We start from the raw sequence: 8,921 nt of genomic DNA on the forward strand, positions 1-8,921 counted from the left end.
ATTGCAAGGTATTTATGTGCCAGATATGCTAAACATTTGCATGCCCCTTCATGCTTTGGCCATGATTACAGAGGACTTGCTTTCATCCTTGTTAAAAAATTAATGTGTTAATTCAATTTGTGACTGAACTACCTGGGGGAGAATTGTATGTCTCCGACTCTGTTTTACCCACATTTTGCCATATATTTCATGTTATAGTAGTCTCCGATGATGATTCAGCATGTGTTCATTTTAAGAACACTTTCATTGAAGATTTGATAAAACCCAAAGAAGGTACCAGTATGAGATTTCTAAAGATAGCTACAGCACTTGACCCAAGGTTTAAGAATTTGAAGTGCCTTCCAAAATCTGAGAGGAATGAGGTGTGAAGCATGCTTTCAGAAGGAGCAAAACTCCAATGCAGAAACTATAGAACCCAAACCACACACAAAAAAAATCAACCTCCTGCTGGTGGCATCTGACTCCGATTATGAAAATGAGCATGCATCCGTCTACATTACTTTGGATTGTTATCAAGCAGGACAGGTCATCAGCGTAGATGCATGTCCTCTGGAATGGTGGATGAAGCATGAAGGGACATATGAATCTTTAGCGCATCCTCTACAACAGTGCCATGTGAATGCCTGTTCTCACTTTCAGGTGACACTGTGAACAAGAAGCAGGCAGAATTATCTCCTGAAAATGTAAACAAACATGTTTGTCTGAGTGACTGGCTGAACAAGAAGTAGGACTGAGTGGGGACTGGTAGGCTCTAAAGTTTTAAATTGTTTTATTTTTGAATGCAGTTATTTTTGTACATAATTCTACATTTGTAAATTCAACTTTCATGATAAAGAGATTGTACTACAGTATGTGTATGAGGCGAATTGAAAAATACTATTTCTTTTGTTTTTTTATAGTGCAAATATTTGTAATAAAAATATATATATATATATAAAGTGAGCACTATACACTTTGTATTCTGTGTTGTAATTGAAATCAGTATATTTGGAAATGTAGAAAACATCTACAAATATTTAAATAAATGGTATTCTATTATTCTTTAACAGTGCAATGAATCACTATTAATTTTTTTAATCGCTTGACAGCCCTAATTTTAACTTACAGTGATATCTCCAAGTACCTTAACATTGCCATGAGGTGAAATTTACTTACTTTCTGTGTGTATTTTGGGGCAGATGCTCAACTGGTGTAATTAGTCACAATTAGCTACGACAATTTGCACCAGATGAGGCTCTACCTCCTTATTTTAGCAACACATATTCCAAAGTAATCCTGCAGAAAACTTCTCTTTGATTCCATTAAGAGAACTTCCTGTATTCTTACCAACTATTGCAATAATCTGGAAAACAGCTTTCGCAGCTGAAAATTCATCAGATGCATTAGAGCGTCTCTCTTAGAAAGAAAAGGAGTACTTGTGGCACCTTCGAGACTAACAAATTTATTAGAGCATAAGCTTTCATGAGCTACAGCTTACTTCATCGGCTGCTACTCTGTAGCCTATCTTAGAAAGGCATAAATTAAGATTTGCTTGAACCAAACAAGAAATTATATGGAGTTGTTCCACACATCAAAAAAGAGAGTGTTTTTCTTTAATGGAATGAGTCAAAACCTTCAACAAGTGCAAAAGAAAATGCTATAGTGATCAAGCCGACAGGCCTATGAGAAAAAATAATTAGGGCTAAAAATAGCTTCCTATGAGGTTTGTTATTAGTGTATTAACAGGTTTTCAAAAGCCTTACATAGGTTCATATTTAGGTACACCAAACTTACTTAAGGAGTAAATGGCTACCCCTGCAGGCATGCAAAGCCTACAGAGATTCAGCATAACAGGTATGGTTCCACTGCATGGATGGCGCAGGATGCAAACTACGCATGGGGACCGCAAAGCCTTGCCATCATGGAGCTCCAGTGGGTCTTTGTCAACGGTAATCCAGAGGGATATTTCAGGGACAAGCTGAGGAGAGTTAAGAACATGGCTGCTATGTCTACAGCAATCTGCCTTGTCTTTTCAAGTCCTCTTTTCACACAATTCCTTTGCCCTCTGTGTTGCTCGGACCAGGATATGGTCCTTAACATGAACATAAGAGAATAAGATTAATTTTCAGCAAGGTATTATATTAGAGTAAACCTAATCCCACTCAGAGCTGAGCCATTAAATGTCCATTGAGTGTGTGTATGACACCAGAGCAGATTGGAAGGGGTGTTTCGTGGCATGGATGGTTATAGAGGGATCACCTAAAATGAGCCGCAAGAATAGAGTTTGTTTAAAAGTATATAAAAGAAACAGGGACAGAGTATCCTAACTTGCACTCACCTGAATGTAAAGATAAAATATTGAGGTCTACTTGGGTAGAGACTTGGGCCATTTCCAATTTTTTTCAGATCCAATTGGGTGGATTCTTGGGTTATTTCCTATTTTTTTCAGGACTGATTCACCCATCCATTTTATACATTCAAGACGGAAGGGGAAATCTGAACTGTGTACAGTGGTCAATTTTGTAAAGGAACTTCACTTGACTGTTTGATGTATAGGATAAATAAGTTCTTTCAGGCTTTAAAAATACGTGGCTGGAGGCCTCTTTCCAAGACTGGAGAGAAGCAGGAAGGTTGGAGAGGATAAAGTTGCAACAATCATTTCAGCTTCAGAAAGACCTAGACACATGTCAAGGTTCCTTCCCCACTCTGAACTCTAGGGTACAGATGTGGGGACCTGCATGAAAGACCCCCTAAGCTTATTCTTACCAGCTTAGGTTAAAACTTCCCCAAGGTACAAACTTTGCCTTGTCCTTGAACCCAAGTGTTTGAAGCAAAGAACAGGGAAAGAGCCCACTTGGAGACACCTTCCCCCCAAAATATCCCCCCCCAATCCCTACTCCCCCTTTCCTGGGGAAGGCTTGATAAGAATCCTCACCAATTTGTGCAGGTGAACACAGACCCAAACCCTTGGATCTTAAGAACAATGAAAAATCAATCAGGTTTTTAAAAGAAGAATTTGAATTAAAGAAAAGGTAAAAGAATCACCTCTGTAAAATCAGGATGGTAAATACCTCACAGGGTAATCAGATTCAAAACATAGAGAATCCCTCTAGGCAAAACCTTAAGTTACAAAAAGACACAAAAACAGGAATATACATTGCATCCAGCACAGCTTATTTTACCAGCCATTATACAAAAAGAAATCTAATGCATTTCTAGCTAGATTACTTACTAACTTAACACAGAAAGAAAAACCCTTTGCCCCTCCCCACCCCCGCCCCACTCCAGATTTGAAAGTATCTTGTCCTCTCGTTGGTCATTTGGGTCAGGTGCCAGCTAGGTTACCTTAGCTTCTTAACTCTTTACAGATGAAAGGGTTTTGCCTCTGGCCAGGAGGGATTTTACAGCACTGTATACAGAAAGGTGGTTACCCTTCCCTTTATATTTATGACAACACAAAACTTACAACCTTTAGTAAAACAATTTAAAAAAATTAAAAAAGGTGTGGGAGGGATACTTCAAGTGTAGCCTGGCCCACTGGGAGGCAGAGAGAGATTGGGAGATGTCAGAGAGCCATGACATAGATTAGTGTCAGCTAGACTCACGAAGACACCGCAGAGAACAGAGAAAATTGGGAATAAGAATAAAGAGTAATAGAATTGTTCCCAGTTACATGCACACCTACACTATTTTCTGAGATAAGGGCTTAATTGTAACTCGGCCAAGGCAATACTTCAGACAAAAAAGTTGTCAAGGCTGATTCCCCACTCTGGCACTTCGAGTGGAGAAGGTGGGAGCCCGCAAGGACTCTAAAAATTAACACAGGCCACTCCAGGCTTGTATTAAACTCCCAAGATTACAGTTTCTCTCTGACCATGGATGGATAGATGCTGCCACCACCCAAATGCAAAAAAAACTTTGAAACCAGAAAGGCATACTTGGGAATTTCTTCCTGTGAGGTATCCTCAAGCCCTTTCACACACCCCCACCCCTCCGGGGAAGAGCTGAGAAAGAATAACAAAGGAAATCAGCTGTTGCTACCAGCTAATTTAACAACACATGCACAAACCTCTTAGGACACCAACAATCCAATCCTGTTCTTAAAAAAGGTATATTTTATTTAAAACAAAAAGAAAGAAAATATATCTGGAACTTAGGCTTTTGCTAGATTTAAAAAACCCACTTACAAAATTTAAACATCAAGAATAACCTTCTTGAGGTCCAGCTTAAAGGTTACAAGCAAAGCAAAAAGCATTTAGGGTTAACACAGAGGAATCCACAAGCCTTACAAAATAAAAGAAATAAACCTCATTGTGTCTTTCTTGACATTTCTGATCTACTTACATATCTGGGTTTCCAAATAAGCAATCTCTTGGTATGATCTGATGGTTTTTCATATCTGGCTTAAACTTCTCTCAGCATAACTTCTCCCTGTTCCCCTCTTTCCTGGAGGGGTACAACACAGATAAAGGGACATTTTTCCCCAATTTTAAAAAGTTCTAGCCTTCCCATTGGCTCTTTTGGTCAGGTGCCCACTCCCTTTCCTTTACCTGGGGACTTTTTAACCCTTTACAGGTAAAGCAAATAGAGAACAGCTGCTAAGAGGAATTGTAACTGGCTGGCTGGGTGTCCATAAAAGGGAACTAACCCACCTCCCCCACTTCATTTATCACAAAAAATATTGTAAAATATACCTGGCTATTATTGTAAAAGATATGTGGGGTTTTTGGTGCTAAGAGAAAGATGCTGAGGGAAAAAGGGAGATAGAGCACTGATTTTGGAAACTGTGGAAGAATAGGAAGTGTTATATGAGGAACTGGGTGGGGGGGGGGAAGATCAGGGGATCCAGCCCCATGAATTTCATTGTAGGGTTGGGGCCTTCATGATAAATGAACCTGTAAAGGGTAGACGTTAGGTTTGGTTCAAATGCTAATCTTAAAAATAACCAGCCTATATAAATGTCATGAATCTACTAAATTTGGTTGGAGACCAGTCTTGCTTAAATTTTCTGTTCTTCCTGCTTCAGATGAGCCTGGAAATACAGAAGGGCTGCCCTCATGGTATTTTGACACTTCTAGTCCTGCTTAAAAAAAAAAAAGAGTGCAAAAGGTAACAGAAATTGAAACATGGGGGGTGAGGGAAAGAACCTTCAAAGAAATTTGGTTTGGAATCCATCTGTTCTACAAATGGGAAAAGATTCTGAGTAGGATGGGCATTTAATTTTTCTCAGTCACTTCACCTATCCCTGTACAACTACATATCCTCATGACTGTTAATTTTAGATACTCATGTCTATATTTTTTCAAGTAAGAAAGCACTACTTGCTGTAGCGTGAAGTTTGTCATTCTACTGATCTCAGTGTCTTTTACGTGGTGTGAAGCCTGGTGATCCCTTCAGAAGGTTGTTCTGTTCTGTAGTAACATTGTGGTCTTGTATTTTGTTTAAAAGTCTTGTGAAATGTAAGGCAATCTCTCTGATGATTTGCGATGAGCATTCATAAATTGTTTATCTGCAAGAACCAGTACATTGACTTGGTACTGTGCAATGTTGTTAAGACTCAAAGTTTGGGCCACAGCTTATCAGAAGCCTTCCTGAAGAAGGAGAGACCTGCCATGCTTATGGGAAAGTTCATTTGTGTTCATTTCTTTGCCTGTTTGTCGCCAGCTCTGGAAAAGTTGGGCTTTCCAGGATTCAGCCTCTTACCATAGGATTGGTGTGGCAGAACACCTGGAGGCACAAACTAACAGATCGGTGAATGCAAAGTCCCTGTCCTGGCCCCTAGGGGGTGCCCTGGAGGAGAAAGGTGGTGACAGTATCTCTCAAATCTATTGTCTTTGCCATTTTAAATAATAATGAAAAATCCTCTATTAAGTTCAGCACATCTAACAGCAATGTAACTTCTGGTCCATATTCTACATCCTTACTTATCTTGAATCTTATAATACTCCCCCTAGGTGAAATCCTGATGCCACTGAAGTCAATGAGAGTATAGCCCTGGAGATGAAGTCCCACTGAAAACACTGAGACAAGTGCTTTCAATATTGATTAGAGTATTGACAACTGACCATCCGACATTTCAGAATTCAAGTAAAATTCAATTTGTGCACAACCCTTGAAACCCTCACTCTCTTGTAGTTAGCTTAGTGCTGGAGCCTACAAATTTATGGAGTAAATAATACTAGACAGAAAAAAAAATAATAGGAAAATTAATAGGGTTTTAATTTTATTTGCTATCTTGTATTTTTATTCCCACACTTGATATTTGGAATCAGAGCACCACCTAGTGGCTACTAATGGATTTGTTTGTAACTTGAGTAACCTAGACCAGTGCTACTCAAAGTGATGGTCCGCGGACTGTCGCCGGTCCGCGAGCCATCGGCTGTCGGTCTGCGCACACATTGGAAAAAAAAATTGCCTGTCCTGCACATCAGATAGCTTGAGGAGCACTGACCTTAGCAATTCTTCTTTTCATAGAATCATAGAATATCAGGGTTGGAAGGGACCTCAGGAGGTCATCTAGTCCAACCCCCTGCTCAAAGCAGGACCAACCCCAACTAAATCATCCCAGCCAGGGCTTTGTCAAGCCTGACCTTAAAAATCTCAAAGGAAGAAGATTCCACCACCTCCCTAGGTAACGCATTCCAGTGCTTCACCACCCTCCTAGTGAAAAAGTTTTTCCTAATATCCAACCTAAACCTCCCCCGCTGCAACTTGAGACCATTACTCCTTGTTCTGTCATCTGCTACCACTGAGAACAGTCTAGATCCATCCTCTTTGGAACCCCCTTTCAGGTAGTTGAAAGCAGCTATCAAATCCCCCCTCATTCTTCTCTTCTGCAGACTAGACAATCCCAGTTCCCTCAGCCTCTCCTCATAAGTCATGTCTTCCAGTCCCCTCATCATTTTTATTTCCCTCCACTGGACTCTTTCCAATTTTTCCACATCTTTCTTATAGTGTGGGGCCCAAAACCGGATGCAGTACTCCAGATGAGGCCTCACCAATGTTGAATAGAAGGGAACGATCACGTCCCTCGATCTGCTGGCAATGACCCTACTTATACAGCCCCAAATGCCATTGACCTTCTCCGCAACAAGGGCACACTGTGGACTCATATCCAGCTTCTTGTCCACTGTAACCCCTAAGTCCTTTTCAGCAGAACTGCTGCCTAGCCATTCGGTCCCTAGTCTGTAGCGGTGCATGGGATTCTTCCATCCTAAGTGCAGGACTCTGCACTTGTCCTTGTTGAACCTTTCGTCCAGTCTTCTAGTTTGTCTAGATCCCTCTCTATCCTATCCCTACCCTCCAGCATATCTACCACTCCTCCCAGTTTAGTGTCATCTTTCTTTTTTAACCCCTTTTCTCCCTCCTCTATTTATGGAAACTACCTACATTCATACCTTTCTTCAGCCAACAGTTTTGATGTTTGTGTATTGGAATGTTTATGAAATTTTACATATACATATTTGTAAAGGCCAAAGAGTTTCAAATTTCTACACACATGGGAACAAATCTTAGTATACTTATTGAAGCAAATAGTCTTATTTAAAGCAGTGGAAATATCTTTGCGAATGATTGCTGGATTTACCCTCGGGAACACAAATATAGGAACTAATCCTGCACAGATGGGCTGTGGAAACCCCACAAAGCCCTCTTGAAGTCAATGAAGCTCTGCATAGGCCCAGCACTCTGCCTGAATGAGATGCAATGCATGATTGGAGGTATATGTGTTCACCTATAGAGGGAAGGGGAAAGAGGTATAGAGCCTGATCTAAAGCCTATTAAAATCAATAGAATACAAATGGGCTTTGGAATGGATCTATATAACAAAAAATTTATACATATTGCATTTCTTTTTTTAAACAATGTATCAAATAATTGCAAACCAGATACAAACACTGATAATCACCCTTCTGCAGGGTAATGAATTATTATAAGGCTAACAATACAGGATGCAGTGTGACTGCATTTAAGTATAGGATGGGGACTGAGATGAAGAGGGAGGAGGCAAAATATGCACATAACACAAACATATTTCAGTTATTCAAGACAAGAGAAGATTGGGGGGACTCCAGAAGGATCTAACAAAGCTAAATGAATAGGCAGCAGGATGATGACAGCTGAAATTCAGTGTTGACAAGTGTAAGGTAATGCACAATGGAAAGAATACCCACTGCTGGGTTCTCATGTAACTGGGAGATGACTTTACCTTTGTATCTATTGAGAGTGAACGACTGCATCAATTTCTGGAGTCCAGCTTTTTAAAAAGTTGTTGAAAAATTGGAGAGGGTGCAGAAAAGAGCCACAAAAATGACTTGAGAGCTGGAAAAATGCCTTACAGGGAGAGACTTCAGGAGCTCGATCTATTTAGCTTATCAAAAAAGACCCAGAGGCATCTTGATCATGGTTTAGAAGAACTTTCTAGAGGAGAAAATACCAGGTACTAAAGGGTTCTTTAATCTAGAAGAGAAAGGCATAGCAAGAACCAGTGGCTGGAAGTTAAAGCCAGTCAAATTAAGATTACAAGTAAAGTACATTATTTTTTAACAGTGAGGGTGATTAACCATTGGAACAAACTACCAAGGGAGTGGTGGATTCTCCATCTCTTGAAGTCTTCAGATCAAGACTGGGTGCCTTTCTCAGAGGTATACTTTAATCTTGCTAAAATTCTATGGACTGTGATATTCAGGAAGTCAGAACAGATGAGCTAAAGTCCTTCTGCCCTTAAAATCTCTGAATCTCTGAACTGTAACCACTTAAATAAATCCATAGGACTCACTCAGTTGGAATACTGTGGGCTGTTCTGGTCACCATACTTAGAGATGGGGAATGAAAATAATATGGGGCTTAGAAATATGTTAATACAAAAAGAGATTGAAGCAACTGGCTGTTTAGTTCAGAGAGGAAATGAATGTGGTGTCACAGTAGCTATTGACATTTTGGAC

Source organism: Chelonia mydas, chromosome 1, assembly GCF_015237465.2.
Source record: "Chelonia mydas isolate rCheMyd1 chromosome 1, rCheMyd1.pri.v2, whole genome shotgun sequence".
NCBI lineage: Eukaryota > Metazoa > Chordata > Testudines > Cheloniidae > Chelonia > Chelonia mydas.